This window comes from Rousettus aegyptiacus, unplaced genomic scaffold (assembly GCF_014176215.1).
Source record: "Rousettus aegyptiacus isolate mRouAeg1 unplaced genomic scaffold, mRouAeg1.p scaffold_m13_p_1, whole genome shotgun sequence".
NCBI lineage: Eukaryota > Metazoa > Chordata > Mammalia > Chiroptera > Pteropodidae > Rousettus > Rousettus aegyptiacus.
The window spans coordinates 173,283,726-173,305,073 of record NW_023416284.1 but is presented as its reverse complement, the minus strand read 5'-3'; positions in this window follow the sequence as shown (position 1 = coordinate 173,305,073).

Here is a 21,348-nt window from a genome sequence, read left to right as displayed (position 1 = left end):
TCTCTCTGGCCTTATCTTTCCAGCAACATGCAGAAAATGTTTATTGAGCTTCTGCTATGTGCCAGGCACTGCACTGGAGGATTTGGAGTGGGCAGGGTGTGTCAGGACAGCAGAAGTACAGGGTCTTTCGGGGAAACAGTGGGGTCCAGGGCTGTGGAACAGTCCGAGCCATCCTAGGCTGGTAACCCCTTGCACTGAAGTGGATGAGTATATCAACTAACTGTCCCACATCAACAGAGAGTCCTGGTCACTGAGGACACTGCCTTGGGCCTAGGGACATGAGGAAGCTGGGTGATGCATGAGCGCTGGGCCTTAGCCATCTCAGTGTTGCTTAGATCAGACGTGGAGCGAACAGGTCAGGCCCTATAGGATGGCTCTGAAAACATGACCTGCATTCGGGTGCATACTTAAAATTCCATTGTATATGGGCTCTCGGTATTTGTTGCAAGAGCGTGTTTGGAAAGCAGGCTGTGCCGTATCTGGCTTGGAGAACGAGGAGGAGGGTGGTTTATAACCGGGAAACTATGTGCTGACTGTAACCGTGTTGGAAAGCAGTGTGGTTTCTCTGGAGTTCATTCTGGAGCTAGCACATTTCGGTCTCCCCCCTGGAACGAGGCCTTTGCCGAAAAAGAAAACATACCTTGGCCATGAAAATGCAAAATCACTCTCCCTCTGCAGCTCCAAGTGGTTCTCCACTCGGAGGGTTAACTTATCCTAAGGCCATCTTGTCTCTAGAAGCCCCGAAGTAGCAAAACACAGATCTTTTTATGCCTTCCTGTCCTTTACTGAAAAGGAACAGGAATAATTGCCAATTCAGTAGGCTCCTTGCTCTTTTGTGCATTTTAAAGGCATTTGCTGTTTGGGATTTGGAAGAAAATCATGAGAAATGAGAATCTCTTGCTGCCTTGGCTGGAAGCAGGCTCATTGTTTGCAGAGAGAGCTGGTTTCCATGGTTTTGGACTATAGACAGCTGTAATTTTTTTTCAAGAGTAGTTTCTACTTGCAATTGGAGCTAATAAATAGCCAAAGTAGTCAGTCTTCCAACAGAGAAAGTTCTTGAAGTTACTTGAAAACATCCTAGGATGTTACCATTCACAACCAACTGTACATGTTTTTTAGTTATTAAAAGTCATGCGTTTCTCCCTGGATAGGTCTTGTTTGGCACAAATTTCTGCTTTATAGAGGGCAGCCAATCATATTTCAAGCTCAGGATCATAGTCTTAAAACTAAATGCATTCCTTTCCTCTAAACTACAGGAGGCTTAGGGGATGGTCTGAGAGAGGGGAGCAGGGCAGGAGCCTGCAGGATTCAAGGCTCGAGCAATAGCTAAGTGAGTGGCCCGTTAAGCCTATCGGAGCTGCTCCAGGGCTGGCCTTCACAGGAAGGCCGAGGTCGTAAACCAACCCCACGGAAACTGACTATTTTACCTTGTGTCGCTAAAACAGGACACAGGACAAAATATCGCTTCTTTCTTTCATGACACATAAAGAAGACCAAATGTGCTAAAATGAGAAAACATTTTTTTTTTTTTTGGTCTTATTGGGACACTGGTTTGGAATTAAGGAGGGTCGAGTAATGCACTTAACAATTTCCATGGTTAAGAGCGGTCGTAAAGCAATATGGAGTGTCCCCTATATCTTAAGCAACAGCTTCAGCTCAATGGATTGAATCCAAAATTTAGGTCTCACCACAGCGCCAAATATAAATGATGTTTTTATAGCCCTTTATCAAAAACCTATACTCTACACAGGGTGAACTATGTGGCTACTATTAAACTGCTAATATTTCCATTATATATATATTTATATTTTTTGTAAGATGTAATGGTCTTTCCTCCCTTTCCTGAACTTATGGTAGTTGTCTGGAGATCATTTTTCATTTTGTCGGCTTTCGTGTCATATGGCTCTTTGATTTTTCCTCTGTTTCAATCTTGCCTTCCTAACGAGATTGTTAGTTCTTTGGAACAAAGACTCTTGGATCTTTTAATTTTCCTGTGTATGAGATTTCCCTACCAAGAATAAATGAAGTTCTGGATCTCCAATAGGAGACCAACCAGGCCCTTGTTGGACTGTCTTTCAAATGACATTGTAGACAAACAGAACTAGAGGGAGCTCTTTTCCGTGTTCCCACCTCTTCTTTGAGCATCATGGTTGCTGAGGTTAGGGGTTTCTTGAGGACCACTTAAAACTAAGTTTACCGCCAAAGGTATAAAATGCAGAATGGGATCCATTGGCTAGAGTGGCTAAAATTCGACTAAAGGTGACTTAGGGAAGATTTTGCGAACTTAAAGAAAAGGATTATACTTTAATCTGTGATGTAAGCATTGCAGCATCTTATTTTTTGAAGACACTGCCCGTCCCCTTGGCAAGAACAAGGTTTCTCTCCTCTGAGGATTGAATTTTCTTACTCTAAGTTGAATAAGCATTTGGCTCAAGAACCATTATTTCTGCTCCTTGGTGACCAATCTGAGAATAATAATAATAATGAGTATTTCTTTTCAAGTAACAGAGCACCAAATTTTTCAGGGCCTGGAAGACATGGTCAGAGAAGTTCAACTCACACTCAAAAGAGTATTCCTCAGTGGCAGCAGGAACTCAAAAACACGTCCCTCAGGGGGAATGGCCCTGAGACCCCAGCCCCAGGTCGAACCTCGCCCTTTCCCCAGACTTTGCAGCTTGGTTAATACTCGGGAAACGACATCGGGTACATTGTCCTGAATTCAGTTCAGTTGTAAAAAATGATTTCAAGTCACTTTCTCAACTGCACTTTTAAGTCATCATTTACTCTTTTTAAAAAAAATTGGTGCAAATTATGCAATAACGCTTTGAAATGAGTGTGTTTCAATGTTGCTTTCATAAGGAAACTTCCATTTATCAGGAACCAGTTATTATGGTGAGGTAAAAAGTTTCTTTCTCTGTGGTCTGCTGATGTGTCAGAGAGGCATGCAGATGGCAGAAGGAGATAGGAGAAGGGAGGGGTTGGGGGAGAGGAAGGAAGAGGTAAGAACGGGAAAGGAGAAGAAAGAAACATTGAATGGACATGTCCACATATGGGGCTGATTTTAGGACACAGCTTCTGCAATGGGCTTTGAGGTGAAAATTGATTTTAGTCAACAACTTCATTCTAATATTGGAGTCTTCTAGAAGGGACTGTGGTATAGAATGGGGTTTAGGATCAGAAGACCTGGATTTGAATACCAACCCTGCTTCTTTCTAAGCAATGTGATTTCAGGTAATCTACGTCATCTCTTGAGCTTAGAGGTGATGTCTTCTCCTCAGAATTGCTGTGAGGACTCAACTAGACAGTGCACATTGCTAGTTATTATCATGGCTTGTTAACATGGCTAGACTCAATGCTCTCGATGGCCTTGTTGCTTTTTAAAAACTTACCAGCATGGGACATAAATAACTGCCATAGAACAAACACTTTTCTATGTATGATTAACTATATAGAGAAAGTTTAATATCTTGAAATAAATTGAATAAGCAAAGATAAAATAACAGTTTGAAAAATTTTAATATGAACTGTATTTCTGTAGACCGTGAATGCAACTTATTCATTTACTATATATTCATTGAATGTCCTAATGTTAGACACCAAGTACCCATCGGGAAGAGTAATGAGAAAATGCCCCCTATGAGAGCTCATAGGATGGCTGGGGAAGCCAGATACGAACACAAATTATGAGACCAATATTAATAGAGTTGAGTAGGTAGCGATGGAAATGAATAGACATTTAGTTAGAATGCTTCTTCCCTCGGTCGTCTGGGATCAATGCGAGTTTATCGTTTGTACGTTGTGCGTTCTTCATTCTGAGGATGGGCCAAGACATCCTGGGGGATTGAGATCCTCAGTTAAACAGCACGTTGCTCAGTGCATGCTGGTCACGGATGCTCGCTCCAAGCCGATTCAATACATTTCAGAACAAATTCTTTCTTCCTATGTTGGCTTAAAATTCAAATAATTTCCACTGACATGTGATCTCGAGCTAAGTCACAGTAGCCTTCCTATGCAATAGCCAGTATCCTCTTCTTTATATAATGACGGCGATTGGCAATGTGTGGATTTATTTGATTCCCTGGATCCCAAGTCTTCCTCAACTAACGGGGATGAAGGCTACCCGGTATGTGTAGAGTTAATGTTCAACTTCATTTTAAATCTTAGTAACCAGTATTAATAGATGAAGCTCAACAAGACACTTAAATTCTTGTTTGAGGATGTCTACCTAATATGTTATTTAAAAATTACATACATTTGCATATATATCTGTATATACATTATATATATACATTTATATATACACTATATATATGTGTGTGTGCATATGTGTGTGTGTAAAGTGCTTGGCCATCGAGTAACTGTTGATCTAGCTGTTACTCAGAGGGCAGAGAGATGTAACTTCAGGTCATTTCCCAGGCTTAGAATTAGGCTTCCTGAGCTCCATTCACGCCTGTTTCGGATGAACCTGACCCGGGGTGCCAGTCTGCACGGCAGTCTCCTGGCAGTTACATGGCTGGAATGTACATTTCTTTCCAGGAATTGCTCAAAAAGTACACAAAAAGGCAGAATAAGCTGATCTTAAAAAATCAGATGAAAGAACTAGTGGTTTTCAACTTAAGTACCTTGCTGCTTAACTGTTAAAGATATCTATATTTCCAGTCGTAAAATGCTAGGTGACCATCAGAAGCATGCTTTTCCCCCTACTAGACAGTAAGACTGCATTTGCTGAAGTTGGAATACACAGGTATTTACTTGCCATGTGACCAGTGTGATTGCTTGGGCTCGTTCTGCGGCGTAACATGGAAAGGATTTTTGAGCCTCCGTAGAAGCTCTGCTCTTAAATTATTGATTTTGTGTTTCACATAAAATCACTTTTACATCCCCCTAATGCTTTCCTGGGATGAAGCAGCTGATGTTTTAAACAAATAAGATCAACTAGAATTCTAGATGGTTTGTAGTCAGCCCCAATTTTCCGTTAGCCTTTTCTTTTGTGGAATAGTTCAGGTTATTACCTCAGCAGCTAAACATACTGTATTTATCTTTAGTTAATGAAGATTCTAATAAAGCTACTTATTGATGATTAGGTGGATTTTTTTAGAGGCTACCAAACTATACTACTGTTGAAATTTTGACAACTTTCAGCTCATGCATAGATGTTTTACACTTCAATTCCTTGAAAAGCTTTATATGCATTTCCTTCTTTTTCTTTTCATTCGTTCATTTATGTATGTGGTATGTCAGATTTTACTGCTGGAGGTTTTATGATAAATGTCACTTACAGGCTCTACTGCTTCCAAAATGCTGTAGGTTGAAGGTTAGTCATTCTTTTCAAAATTAGTGAATTCACCATTCCTCTTTTCTTTGTACTTCCCCTGGGCTCTAGCCTACTTTCTTTGAAGGGAAGTTGTCAAGGTTTCACTTGGCTTTTTCACACCTCCCACTCTCCTTCATCCACACCACAAGGACTCCAAGGTTATGACTACTGAGAGGACGTTTTGCTGGCAGTGACACAGTCGTGTGGGTGGGGGAACCTCTGATTCAAAGAAATCATCAGACTTTGTTGTTGTTGCTGCTGAATTTACCAAGAAGAGACAGACAGGAGAAGGGGGCAGACATGCCCAAGAAGAGAGAAATGAGAAAGCCAAGAGCAGCACCGAAGGGAAGGGAAAGAGAAAGGGCACGTGGGGCTGCAGGGAACTAAATCCCTTTTCGAACCCACCTGCCTGGGGCCTGCGCACAAGAGCCCAGCCACAATTTCACGCTAGGCCTGGGGATCTGGCCTGCATTTTTCCTTGGCTGTTTGTGTCTAGCTTCCTTCTTTGGGCAAATACGATTTATGTCCACTAGATAAAAGCTCGATACACATTTTTCTCTCCATGCTTTGGAATGTTACCAAAACCGGAAAAGAAAATCCCATAAATCTCTGCTCATCCAGATCTTTCTTGTTCTGAAAAGAAGCCCAGCATGAGTTCCCATCAGTGGCATGGCCTCCTCCAACTCCTCCGGCCCACACTGACTTCTCCCTTTGAGCCACTATCGACTTGAGGCCTGAACCAGGAAATCCAGTCATTAATCATCCTCTTCCACAGAGGGGATGTGAATGTGGAGCTGGGAAATCCTGGGACACCAGGGGACCAGGATACCTGGAGAGCTGGGCCCTGGGCCAGCTCTGCTCTCTCATACCTTAGTCACATTGTTCCATCTTTATCTTCTCATCTGCATCATTAAAAACACAAGCTGAATCTCCGGAAGTCAACTTGTTGCTCTAAGACTCCAAGTTCATGCCTTTTCTCATTGGCGCCGATTTCAAGTCACCAGGACAGAAATTGTGTTTTATATTCTGTGTCCACCTTCCCTTCACAGGGCATCAGAGAGCTGGGCACTCAGTGCTGCCTCTACCCACTTATTTAGGGAGCATTTATTAAACCTTTGCTATACATTAGGCTCTAAGCCGATGCCTTGTAACTGGTAATCACGATAGATGCGCTGCTCCTCCTTAGAGCGGTCAGCTGCTCCCCCTTAGAGTGGTCAGCGAATCTCCCACCTCAGGGGGCATCGGTAAATCCTGGAGGTTCAAACACAGATGCTGGGCTGCACCTTGCCCGTCTCTGGTTTACTAGGTCTGCAGCGCCCCCTCCCCCGCCAATCTGTACTTGTGTTTCTAACCAGTTGTCAGGCCATGCCACTGTCCTAGGTGTGGAGGGGGAACCACATTTTAAGAACCTCTTTCTTCTCATAGCAGTTATCGACAGCAGCTATTTTACCCAGGTGCTGGTATCTTAACAGCTGGCATCCGAACTTCCCTTAAGGAAGGATCAGCCTTTGTTTGAAAAACAAAACAAAACAAAACAAAAAAACGCCTTGATGAACCTGCTCGGATGGGGTGAAACCCTTTGGATGTCAGCCAGCACAAAGATGCCAGGAAGGGGAAGTCACTCCTCTGGAGACAATGTGAGGAATTTATGGGGTTTGCTCCTGAAGGGGAGGGGCGGATGAATGAAGGGAGTAGGGGGCAGGGAGAAGGAGCAGGGGAGGCTCAGGGGCCGACATTCCTTTCAAAGCTTTTGCATTGTGTGCTGGAAAACCCGCATTTGTTCCCTCTCTGTTCCCCTCCGCCACCCCACATCGTCAACACCCCGGGGACGGAGGAGGTCGCGAGAAGATAAGGGGCTCTGGAAATCACAAGAATCCTACAGAGGCCCCATGGGCTGCAGAACTGGAGCCCATGTTGCCTCGTGTTTCAAGAGGCTGGCGGCCCTTAGGACATCTGGTTACTCCATGGCCGAGCGCCAAGTTCTCCATACGGCCTTGGATACCTAGACAAGCATTTATTTTATTTCGTGTGTTTTTATTTTAAACCCGAGGCCTTTAAAGAAAGAACGAAGCCGAAATTCCATTAATATTACTATAATCGCAATGATACCATGTTATTCTAGTGCTAGGAACTTTTTCGAATTTACAGTGTCCTTTGATCTTTACTACCGCCTTGTGAGAAAGAAAGGGCTGGTATTACTTTTATCTTCATATTAGGAAACTGAGGCACAAAGAGATAAACAATAAAGCCACCGTTCAGCATGAATGTCTCCTGACAGCTGGTCCAGGGATCTATTCCCCCTGTCCGCCCCCCCCCCCCCCCAACAAGGTACCCTGGGAAGGGCCTTTGTGTTCAGCCATCTCTTTTCTTCTTAAATGAGGTAGCTACAGAGTTCAGTTCTAACTGAGCAAACCAGCATTTGAATCAGCATTTCAGAATATCCTGGTGAGGAAGTTAAATCATTTTGTCCTTAACATCTGACTCTGAAATCCAGAGACCTAGTTTTTTTTCTTTAAAATCTGCATGTCATTTTTCTGCAGGAGAGAGAGGGAGGAGGCTGATCACACTTTACAATTTACAGCCACATGTTACACTCTGTTATAAATCTTGTAGCTAAGAAGGTCTGTAGAATGTAAGAACCAGTCGTGGCCAAATTTTCTCTTTTTTGGCAACACTCACTCCATCTGTCTTTATGGTTGACAAACAAATCAATTTCATTCTAAATCAAAATGATGGCTTTCCTGGCAGCTGTCAGGGTGCTTCCAGCATCGGCCCCGTAAATTCCAGGGTGGGCGGGACCCAGAGGCCTCCCTCCCACTGAAGCGGTCTCCTCAGGAATCATCTTTAGTCAGGTGAGATCAAGTTGAAGTGAGACTCTCTAATAGAGAAAAAGACCAGATTCCACAAAACCTAGGCTAAGGGGGAGCTTGTGGTCCAAAAGAGGGGGAGCTTCCTGTTGAGGGGGTGAGACCTTTCTTCTATACCCTGACCCTAATACCCGCACTTACGTATACTCATCCCTAGTCTTGAAGATGATGGAGAGCCAACATGGCGTGCCTAAGAATAACAGTGGCTACTATTTACTAAGCCCTTCTCACAACTGGCCTTAAGCGAGCGTCCCTGCCTGATAGGAGAGAGCTGGAGTCCCGGGACTGGAAGTGACCTGCCCCGGTCAGTTAGTTGGTGGCCGAGTCAGAGTTTGAACCTATTACAGCAAAGCCCATATTCTACACTGTTGCGTCCACTGGTTTCCCAAAGCCTGCCTCTGAGAAAATAAAATCGAGTGACTTTTTCCATAAATTTAAACTCAAGTCTTTTTAATTTGGAGGTTTCGTTCTCAGGTTTTTGATGTCACACTGTCCATTCTTTTCTCAAAATCGTGGTGATGGGAATTTCTTCCTCGCCCTCCCACTCTTCTTCTTCTTCTTCTTTCTTCTTTCTTTTTTTTTTTTTTTTTTAACTTGGCCAAAGGGCAGGGCAAGGGGTGGGTGGAAACAAAACTCTGGCAATCCTATTTTGGTTCCGTGTTTCCATTAAAGTTTTTTTCTTGGTCCATAAATTCCAAACGTCTGGGACCTCTGCTTCATGCGAAGTAACCCATCACGGTTCAAGAATAGCACAGCTCTGAAGCCCAAGGCCGCATCCATGGGCTAGGTAATGTGCTGTGAATTTGATTTAGAATCTATTGACCCAGGACGTAGTTTGATGATTAACTTTAAATAGGACTCCTAGGGGCATCTTAGTCAAAGGTCATCTCTTCTCTGAGCTGAAGACTCTTATTCCTTTGGGATTTCCATTTTTCCTTCCTGGATTCTCCATCTATATCCAGGTGTTTTAAATGTATAGATTGTGCAAATCAGTTAATATTCTTCTGAAAACATCTTCGTTCTGTTTTACGCATAGCTATTTTCTCTGTACGGCGAAGGCCGAACACGTTTTTCTATTTTAAGTATTCCAGGGATTTTTACAAACAGTATGCAATCATATTAGGCCATATCACATGCGACAGCCCCCTTATGCTGCAACAAAGCACTCCAAGCTGGGGACAGACTGAGAAAGCCTGCAGCTGACTTTACATTCCACTGTGTCCATCAGCTGTGGGACAAAGCTGCTAGTGACTCGTCAGTTCTTCTGAATGCCGTGACCCATCACCCGTGGACTCGGGGCAGCGGCGAGCCGTCTACCCGCTCAGCCTCTGCTCTGTCTGCACCATCCCAGCCTCGGGCCTCCCGAGTGTCTCTCAGCTCGAAGTCCTTTAATTTCCTTTATGGATGTAGTAAATCATTCCACACACTGTGGAGCAGAGGAAAAGCCTGATTTATTAGACCTACCTGCTTGGTTCTTTCAGAGTAAAATCCCCACATTGAACGACTTTCTCCGATTTTTTTTTTCTTTTTGTATTATTCAGACGTTTAAATGAAATACCCAGGAAGCCTCCCTTTAAGGAAATAAATAAAAACAAGAAACAGAGCGCGCATTTCACTTTGAGAAGCTTAAAAGAATTTTATCATTGGGAAATGGATTGTCACAGTTCTGAGGGAAACCACCGTGATGGACACCTATCAATACGGCAAACGAGAGAATGGGTTTGAATGAACGGAGGAGGCGAATGGAGACGTTTTAAACAGCAGATGTGACGACAGACAACGGAGGAAGAGGTGCTGGCTTTTCCCAAGTGGCAGCTTGGGTTTGCCCCCACTCGGGTCCCCAGGCTAACACACAAAACAGCAGACCCCAGGGAGTTTACATCGTGCCCCAGTTCTTGCTCAGAGGGAAATGGTGTCCCGGTGGAATACCACGCTGAGCCGGAAAACAAAGGCAGAGAAAAACGTGTGCCTGGGAACAGAGAACACGGCTTCTGCCAGGCAGAAAGAACTAGGCTCCAGAAAGCGAAACGGAAAGTTCGCCACCATCATCAGCTCTAAGTTTAGACTGAGCAGGATCTGAGAAGACGCGGAAAGGGAAAATCCACGCAAGTCGTGTACCGTTCACCATGTAGGAGAGACTTGGGTGAAGTTCGACTATCTCATGCAATTTATATAGGTGAACTTGATGATTTGCCTGAAAAATCCACGTTGGTGCTGAATTATCCGATGACCTTGCCCTGAAGTTGCCGCTCCAAGCTCTGACAGTGCTCAGCATCCCTGACGATTTGGGCGGTGAAATAGCTTTAGGCGAAACTGTTTCAGTCAGATCTATCCATATGTCTGCAGTTCATCATTAACATCCAAAATGTGGGGCTCCTTGGAGCCTGTATTCTCTCTCACAATCTCTTCTTCATAGTACCTGGCCGTCCTCCCTACACCTGCCGGCCTCCTCCAACTGGTAAACCCCACAGTTCATAAAACAAACCATTGTACGCATGCATAATAGTCATACGTGAGGATGGAGGGGCTTGGCTGAAACTAGGTAGGTGCTGGGCACCAGAGAGGCTCGGCCACCTAGGATGGGCCTGGCTTGAACATTTGTGATTCAAAGTCATGCATTTGTGGGTTATAATTTGCCACTATGTCATGAACCTATATGTCACTTGAGACTAGTTGAAAGTAAAATGTTGGATATGCAGCAGCTATGAGTCCATTGTAATTTAAGTGGAAGCACTTTGAAAACTTGAACGCCATGCTTCCTAACCCTTTTCTTGGTCATAGACCACTCTGAGAATCTGGTGAAAATACAGACTTTTTCCCAAGAGAAATATACATGGATGTGCTTATACCTATATGATTCTGCATATAAATTCAAGAAGTTCATAGTTCTGATGTCATAGATCTAAAGGGACCTATAAACATAAAATGTTATTAATTAGAGTATTATTTTTATATTTAAGGGAACAATGGAATATAGAATTTTACATGTAATGTGATCGTAATGATACACTATTAGGAAAGAATGTATGTATATAGAAAAGCCTGGAAGGATAATGCACTAACATGCAAACATTTGGGTGATGAGGTTGCAATTGATTTTAATTTTATATTATCTAATTTAAAAATGATATCATCACTGGTTTATTTTCGTAAAAATAGCTGTTTCTTTTGAACAATTTTGCAAATAATAGGCATAGATCTTCAAAAGCAAATCTAAAAAGGCACTGTAGTGGACATTCTTTTGGGTGGCCGCTCCATTCACAATTTTTACCAGTCCCTGGGATCATGTGGTCTATACCGTGAAGACCTACCTCTTGGCCTTCTGATTGGGTCAGGAGTGAAAGTCTGACTCATCTAAACCAACCAGTGTCTTTCTCCAAGATTTATCTGAACTGTAATTAGCAAGGAGCCAGTTCCCTTGTGGTGACAAGCTGCGAGTGAAGTCTGGGAGCTTTGGGGTTGTGGGGTGGTGTCACATTTCCTGTAGGTCTGTAACGAGAGAGAGACAGACACACAGACAGAGACATCAGATAGTTCTTGGTTCAAGTTGCCTAACTGCACCCTAATCTCTCTTACATTTCAGTATTTCAATTTTTCCTTTGATTTTATACTGTTTACCCTTCCAACACATTTCCTTGTAGTCTGAACTAGTTAGTGTTGGGTTTCTGACACTTGAAACCAACAAGTCCGCACAATTACAAAAAGTATATTTATAAGAATTCAAAAATAAAATTTGGCCCAAGTTATGAAATAAATGAAATGATCAATATTTCTTGACACAAAAAGTAGCTGGCTCTGGGTGTCTGGCTCTATGCAGAACAGAGGGAATTCAAAAAGCAGAGAGAAATCAGGATTATTAGTTCAGATCCTTAGATCATTAGGCAGAACTTGTCTTCTTGGCTCTCTGTAAAAATGGACAATAATGGAATTGCTCAAATCCTGATTATGACCATACAAATTATAAATCTCTTCTCTCATTTATGAATGTGAGGCTCAGATAACAGATTTACAAGTGAATGAAAGATAAATGTATTTTCTAACTCAATGATCTAGAAAATAATCTTTGAAATTATTTGGCAACTTGAAGCTATCTGAGCTCAGCTCAAGAGAAAATCTCAGCGAATTGGTAGAGATACTCTACAAGAATAATCACTTTAGGTGTGATGGCCAATTCCATTTCAACAAGTGTTTAACTATAATGAAAGTAGTGAGAAATACTGGGACGTGGCTTAATTATTCTAGGAATATTTGACATAGTGAAATTTTAGAACAACCTTCCTAATTAAAATATAGCTCTTTCAAGTGAAAAGTTCCAATTTCAAATCCAGTCCTTTCCGAATCCTTCCTGACAGTGTGGAAAATTATATTTTCTATTGGCAAATGTGTGTTTTTATTGAGTATAGAATTTATTGAGCATATCCTGCCCAGGATAATGTGGTAAGCAGGCCATGATGGAGCCAATTCCACCTTCAGAGGCTGATTAGCTTGACACAGCCAGACTGACTATACGATAACGATACTAACTTAATTTTTTTTTTTTTAAAAATAAACGTATAGCAATCTGTATATTCTAATTCAAATGAAAACCACATTCATATTTCTTGGAGGTGGAGAGACATTGCCATCACAGCATTTTTAGACAGAAACTTGGTCATTTGTGCTTCCATGCCCGATGTCTTTCTTTAGATGATTCTGGATTTTGGAATTGGTGCTGTAAATATATCTGATCAGCAATTTCAGCAGGGCTTTTTCACTAGTGAGAATCTTGGTGTTTACTTTATTGTGGGTTTTGCTATGAATTACTAAATTACTTTTCAGAAATGTATGAATTTTATTCCTACGAGGAGAGAGTGAGTGTTTCACCATGTTCTCTGCTCACCCCAAACATCGGCACACTTAAATGTGTTTGTCGCTAAAGTGTCCGTAGCGGTGTCACATTGCTTCGATTCAAATTTCTTTGATTATCAACGTGAATGAACATTTTTTCATGCGTCTTAGATTTTTGCAAGCTGAGCTCTGAAGAACTAATATGTTCTTTGCACTTGGTTTACTCCTTTAATTGGTTATGTAAGTGCTTATACAGCAATTTCAATCTTTCATCTGCCTTTTCTGCTGCAAATATTTCTCCTATTTGTTATTAATTTTTTAGTTGTGATGCTTGTTTTAGTTTTTGCGCCTCAGGGATTCTGATACTTTATCCTTGTGATTTCTCTCATTGTGCTCATATGTGTGAAGTCCTTCCCCATCCCCAGTCAGATTCCACTATGATTCGTGTTCCATTGCACGTATAACATACGTCTTTTCCATTCCCTGGAGTCATGTAAAGGAAATCCATTCTCAGTTTGAATAGTATGTTTATTCATGCTGATTTTGGAAATAAAGAAAAGGGAAGACAAGAGAAGAGGGCAGAATGGGAAGGCAAATGATCTTCGAGATCCTAGAGCGCTGGCTGGATCTGAGTCCGCGAGGAAGAGGAAGCTAGCCGCGACTTGCCTCTGCCTTTGCGGTGCTTCTGGGTTTCAGGTGAGTGTTCTGGCCAGAGTTAGGAAAATAGCCTGAGGCCTGGATTTGCTCCCATGCAAGTTACAACTCAGACGTGAATCTCTCCTATCTCACCTGACCATCATGGGGATTAAGTGCCTGGAAATCCAGGGATGAAATGAAGGGGAGTCTTTTTGGAAAGGGAGGTAATTGAGGTGGGGCGGGGTGGGGGGGGAGGAGCTGGGAAGTCCCATTCCTGACATCTGTCCCAGCCTCCCCCTTCCTCATTCTTACACTCTGCCAAGACTTGGACAGTAACCTACAAGCAATGAGGAAAGGGGACAGTTTTAGATTTCCACTCAACCAAGTTTATGTCTTAAAACCACTACACTGCCATTTTTCTCGTTTCTTTGAGAATAAAATTTCCACTAAAAGTGACAGATATAACATAGTAAAGATCCAACTAGGTAAAATATAGATCTTACTCTATAGAATCTGCACATAAAAAGCTTATGTCTGGAGTTAGAGCTTCAAAAATGCCCCTAATGAGAAGTCAGTTTCTACTCTGTTTAATCAAACTCTTAAGCCAAAAGTTCAAATGCTGCATGCCCACCAACTCCCAGGGGAGCCCTGAAGTTATTATGCGATAAGCATATCTAATGAATGAAGAAAAAATAAAAATTACTTCCTATAAATTGGCTATGGAGGGAAAATTTAGACAAAAGAATGCTAGACAAGGAATCGGGTGGTTTGAGAATCAGTTCTGCTACTGTGTGACCTTGTGTAAATCCGAGTCCTCTTTTGGTCTCCGCTTCCTAATCCGTATAACTGTCTATACAGTGGGTTGATATAACATACATGAAAGCATTTTAAACATGACATGGGACAATACGAATGTGCAACAGAGTATGTTCAACTGCAATACAAATTTACCTCTGACTCCTAAGGTATCTAATCAAATAAACGACCCTTTGTATTTTCAATTTTTGAATTCTAAAATATTAATTTAAAACTAGTTTAATTTTAGCCTATCTGTAGTTCAATGCCAAGTATTAAACATAAAACCCTCTTTGGGGAAGAATATCAAGACTGCATATTGGTCAGGGTTCAGGCGGTGAGTACTAAATAACATTTATAAGTATGTAAAACCTTTTACATTTTAATCATTTCAGTAAAAAAGAGACTCTAGATGTACAGATTAATGATTTTCAGCATGAGAATGATAATAAATGTCTGGTTCCTATTTTTCTTGGCACGAATGATTGGCTGACTTGTTTTGGCTGGCGCTCACGAGCCTGAGGTCAGAGGTTTGCTTTTAGGTCACTTAGGTTTGCCATGTTCTCCAGCCCAATTGATCTGAAGTAGTCTAAGATAGGCAGGTTTCTAATCCATCATCTTTGCTAGAAAAATTAAACAGTTCACCTTACTGATGGTGAATCGGAGCCCTGATGTCTGTACATGCTTACCTGGAAGTCAAATAATGCTTAGTGCAAAAGAATAGAAATTTCAGGACCTAGAAAGGAAAGACTTGTTTTAAGATAAAAAAAAAAAAAATCAAAACAAAAAGCCCTGTATTTTGGGTATAGTAATTTAGAACTGGGCTGCCCAATCTTTTTTCGTTTCACGCCACATCTAGAAAATGGTTAGATTGGTAGAGCACTCCAGCACTGACTGGAGGGAACTCGGGACTCGGTCCCGGCTGTTTGTGGCCACACGGAGGACTGAGGGGATCCATGCAATCGCCGTTGGGAACCCAGCCTCAGAGGATGATGAAATATGGAGGAAGGGGCGAGCAAACACACTTGACTCGGCACACCCACACACCCCAAAACGAACTCTTCGGCCCACTAAGTCAGCTCTCTCACCCCATCGCCTCGTTTCTATCACCCGCATTTCTACCCAGGCCGGAAATACTCGAGTTAATGCTGTGTTTTCCCTTATAAGGCTTCTCGGAGCCAGTCGACTCAGCAAATATTTACTGAGTACCTTTGGGCAGGCCACTCTTTCCCGCTGATTAAAATCAGTCGTGGAGCCATCTTCGAGTTCTGGCTTCTGCCCTTTCATTTCTCTACTCTTATGGCCAACACCCCAGCCCACTCCCCAGATGCACACGTGGATGACTGACAGTTTCGCCTTGCATTCCTTCACCCATTTAGAGGCAGAGGCAGAATTCCATTCAGATGTTCCCCATCTCCTGCCACCTGTTGGCCAAACCCACCGGAGAGGAATTAGGCAGGGAGCCCAGTGGTACGATTCCCAGGAGATCAGCATCTCAGGAGAGATGCTACGAGTGTAGAAAGGTACTGAACAGGAGAGGAGAAAGCAGAGGGAAAATAATCTGCTCACCTGCTAATTAATTTAGAAAAAGAAAAATCATTTCCTCATGTTTTTCTCCTATTCTGAAAGGTCTAAGGGTGTCTCACTGGCCTTAGAGTGAAATAAAAATTTCTTTCAAAATCCTTGGCAGCCAGGCTCAGGCTTATCTTGCCTTTTCAAATATGTGTCCTCACTCTGCTGCTTACTAGCTACCTTGGGCTTATTATTTAATTTCATGGGGATTTTATTTCCTCTTATACAAACAGAAGGTGCTTATCTTCATTGCAAATCTGCTGAAAGGTCAGAGCGATCTTTGTGCTTTTAAATCTGCTCTGCTAGTTTCTGCAAATTTCGGTCTCTGGAGTTGGATAAATCCCACACGAAACCTCATCATTTGAGTTGTCACTGAGCTCTTACCTTCTCCATTTTTAGCCCCTCTGCATGCCATTAAACTCTTGTACATTTAAAAAAATTGAACTGAGTTAATCTGAGTCTCTTTCTACGTTGTCTTCTTAACAGGCTATTCTTGACTTCTTTCTATGTCCTTGTTTGTTTCACTGTATTCACTTTTTACTCACCTTTACAGCAGCAATAGTGGTATGGCTTGAGGGTTATCAGGACCATTAACTCATCACATGAGTCCCTTCTTGATTAGTAAATCAGAATTTCAATCATGTCATAATTATATGATGCACTCAAAAAATGATATGATAAAGACTGATTTTAAAAATGCTATAGTAATTTAAAAATAATGGCGACCAAACTAAAGCAGGGTACACAGCCTGGGAAAGAAAACAACCTACTGATGAGTTGAGGCCATTTATGTTGTATTTTAAATACACTACTCATGATTTCCTTCGGGGCCATACTATTCTAAAACATTGAAGGAAAATAAGCCAGTATGGGAGAGAAATGAGGTTTGGAATGACCTTGGTATTTCTTGAGTAAATTGTTATGGATACGGCTCCCCCTAGTGTACTGACAACACAGGTACCCCAGTGTGCAAAAGCCGAACACAAGCTCAGGAGCTCAGCATTCTTATTTCCAATCTCCAGCTTTCTCTGAACAGCTGGTGATCTCTCCTCTGCCTCTGTTTCCCCCCTGCTACTGCAGAACTAATCACCTTCATAACTAATTGTTATGAAGTAGCGAATTGATAAGAGGCGCCCAAATAATATTAAAAAGCACGGAAACATTACTTTAAAACAAGTTTCTACTTTCTCATGAGGTAGGAGAATGTGATTAGGGAGAATAAGCACAGCTGAAAGGTGACTCCTTGTTAATTATTTTACTAAAAATGTTATTCGTCTCCGTCTTTTATTGATCAAAAGGTAAATCATCTGCAAATATATTTTCTTCAAGCAGGATACATGGAACATTTGGAAGACCAGAAATAGAACTATGGCAGAAGGAAGGTACTTCTTCTAATAGGAAAAAGAGTGACTTACATTAAAGTAATGTTTCCCAAAGCATAATCTCTACACCGCTAGTTTTCCGGGATGTAAATGGGTCTTTTAAGAGTTTCATGGCAAATAGTTTTGAGAAATGTGGGATTCAACGCAGACAAACTGATTTTTTAACTATAGCACTCCTCCAAGTGCTTAGTATGCTCCTAAAATACCACCGGACCGTGTGACATCAGACTCTGAACTGCAGCATTTCTCAAATTGTTTCATATGATGATTTTTTCCCAGGCCCGTCTCATGAACCTGGTTTGTGAGTTGTACTTTGGGAATATGTACTGAATTAGAAATTCATTAGCTTTCAGTCAAAGATGGAGGATAAGAAAACGTGCCAAAGGAGTAAAGAAAAGAGTAAATATGATACAAGCGGCAAATAAGGTGGCTGTAAGGAAGTTTGTGGTGTCATAATTTTCTCAAGCAAAATGTTAGCAATGCTCAAGTCTCAACCCATGGTCGTCCCGTAGAGGGTCAGGAGGATCGACCATGCTGAACACATCAGCAGCCCACAAATCACTACCAGATTCCTCCCACAGCGTCACAGCAGCGACGCCACTTCCGAGTGAGGAACAAGACTCCAAAAAGTACAGTATCCCATCCCACCGTTACGTTTCATTAAAACGTTTCCTTGTGCACAACCTGTATGAATTCACATGGATGTTTAGGCTCCTTATAATTGACAGGATCACAGATACACAAGGTGCTTTTTTAAAAGTCAGAGGAAGCCTGCGTTCAGTGGAAGCCGTGAGGTAGAGATGAACTCCGTAACTCTGCTAGATGAACTCCTCCCGAGCAGAGTGCCAGAGGAAAGCGAAAACCCACAGAGTGGCTTGTCTAGGATAATGGCGTAGGCTAATAGTACTATCTCACGTCCAGCAGAATATGCCTGTTCCTAACAGCTCAGTTCACATTTCAGAAGTGCTGCTTCCCACGGACTCCTTGGTACTCTGGGCGACTACATTTGCAGACGTGAGGGACCAACAGCATCAATGGATTGAGACGTACGTGTAATTCCATTCCCTCTTGCTGGGGACACAGCATTTTGTGCAGAGAACGAACGTTTGCCAGCCCCAGAAGAATCGTGGCTCTTAGTCTCTTAGCATATGGGGGCGGGGGGTGGGACAAAGTTCATCTAGGTCATCAGAAGCAGCTCTTGCTGTTCAGTGGGTGTCCTGTTTGCTTCCTAATGCTTTCCAGCTGGGTCGACTTCAGGCACGGGGAGGTCAAGTGATTTCCCCAAACACCCAGTGAAATAGACCAGCTGAGACTTGAACTTGGGGACCTCGCCAGTGCACAGCCCTCGTCCTAGTCAGTCAACTGCTCTGCTTCCTGGTTTCGCCGCCTCTCTAGTTGCACCACGCAGCCAGCAAGCTGCGTCTGGCGCAGCCCGTCCTCCCGGCTGCCTCTGCTCAGGACTGGAATAAGGGGCGTGTTACGAGTCAAGTCTGAATGTTCTGGCAGCGCAGTGTACGGCAGATTGCTCCATGCCTGCTCAAAGCATACAGTGTCTGGCAAAGCCAGATCGAAGATAGCTAAATTCACAGGCCAAGATTCCAAAAGGAAAAACTTAGCTCACATTTTTCCCTTGCATGGTGATTTTTCTTCCCCTCCTTTCCCCTGCTCCCCCTTCTTTTTTTTTCCTCTCTATTTTATTATTATTATTTTTTAAAGGGAATCCCCATGTTTACATGTTGAAATCCAAAATGCACAAGCGGTCAGTGCACAATTCCGTGACCCATGAACATCTGTGGGCCCGGGTGTTCCTGGGGAATCCGTGTTGCCTGCAGCTGGGAGCCAAGTCTGCCCTACGCAGAAAGGAATTCTCAAGTGAGTGAAACAGTTGGTGGATGGGGAGGTCTGCAGGCGCTCAGGGCCCCCGTGATCCTCTGGTTCTGATTTCCCAGGAGCATGTCTGCTCTTGACTTCACCTAGTTTTATGGACTGCATATGACTTCATTTTTTCGAGCTGGGCCCATCTGAAATGCCTTACAGGAAGTAGCATGTGAACCTTCATTTTGCCTTGAAGAAAAATAAAACTCAGTAATCTAGATGGGCAAACATGGTTCAAGCCTATTTATCCAGAAAAATCTAGAAAAACACCCGTATTTATTTTGACATCTGTCTCTGAGGGCTTCAGTGATTGAAAACCAATAAGGCCTCCCTCTGTGGAAGGGACCCAACCATCACTCCTAGGAGAGTCACACAGGGAGGGGGCTTCAATGTGGCAGGTGGTACCGAGTATGGCTGAATGTGCCTTATCATGTCCACTGTGGATTCTAGGACAGCGATGGACTCTGGCTATATACGCATTTTAAAGTCTCAATTTGATAAATACTCAAAGTTAATTGAATCCTCGATGGAAAAAGTATGTGATGAATTTGCATCCCCTTGCTGGACCTTGATTCTCTCATTTTGAATAAGGCAGCTCTAGGGGCCTGTGATTTAAGGCCAGCTCCTTTCCTGGTAGGAGTTCAGTTCCTCTGCTCTAACTTTTCTGTGACATTGGGTGTTATGGGCTGAATTATGCCTGCATAAAATTTACATGAAGTCCTCACCCCTAATACCTCAGAATATGACTATACTTGAAGACAGGACCTTTACAGAGCTAGTTAAAACGAACTTTTTAGAGTGGGCCTTATTCCAATGTGACCAGTGTCCTTATAAAAAGAGGAAATTTGCACACAGACATGAGTGTGCACAGAGGAAAGACGACGTGAACACACAGGGAGAAGACCGCCGTGCCCGGGCCAAGGAGCATGGACTCAGAAGAAACCAACCCTGCGGATGCCTTGGTCTCAGACATCCGGCCTCCCGAATTGCGAGAAAATAAATTTCTGTTGCTTACGCCATTCGGTCTGTAGGACTTTGTTATGCTGGTCTAGCAAACGAATACACTGGGTCACAGCAAAATGACTCTTCTGAGCTGTGAAAGAAGTTCCATGTGTGTGTGCGTGTTTTAAATGGACTCTCTTAATTTTGGTTTTAGCTAAAATACCTTTTCTTTTGCATGATATTCAAAATACTTTTAAAAAATTGGTTTCTTTGTCATCACATGGGAAATAAATCATTTTAGGAAAATGTATCCACTTTACTTTTGCTTGAAGGGAACTTCACAATTTTGACCCACAGAGCTATTTTTCTATATGGCTGTTGATTATTATTTTGGTATTTAAAGAAATACTGCTATTTTTTACAAAATTCATTTAAAGCCAAATAACAAACTGGGTAAAACCTCGGGTAATAGCATATGTATAAAGAATATAGATCAAACAAGAAACTCCAGAGGTCGCACGGTCCAGCTTTTGTTTAGTACTTTTGCCTTTAAAGTTCCCGCGGAGTCGAACATCACGTGACTGGGTTACAGATGAACAAATTAAACGTTAACGAAAGGTAACCACTTCTCACTCTGCCGTTCGCGACTCTCAGAACCTTACGCGGAGTAAAGAGAGCATGTTATTACCAAAACGGACTTTTCTTTAATTTAGTACTAAGATTTCGATTCTTTTCCTTTATAGTCACGTGTAGTTGGAATGTAGTGTCCGGTCTCTAGAATGCAGGGGGATTTTCTCTATTTCTCTCCCCCTGTAAGTTTCAACTGATGTAGCAGTGAAATTGCCCAGAGACAGCATTTCTGGATCGAAACTGCGCCCTTGGGAGGTTAGAATCATCCAGCTCTTGAAACTTTACATGAAACTTTACATGAACAAAAGATGAGCGTATACACTAGGACGCGTCGTGGCGCATCCTTGCTTTGCTCTGTCACTGCAGACTGGCAGCCTAGGTCCCGCTCTCAGAGGCCGATGGTCCCGGTGGAGCACCAAACCAGCGGTGGGGCATAGCAGAAAAGTCAGCAACTGTTGAGTGTGTCGTATACACAATTAGATGAATGAATAACTAGTTCATGTTTTTC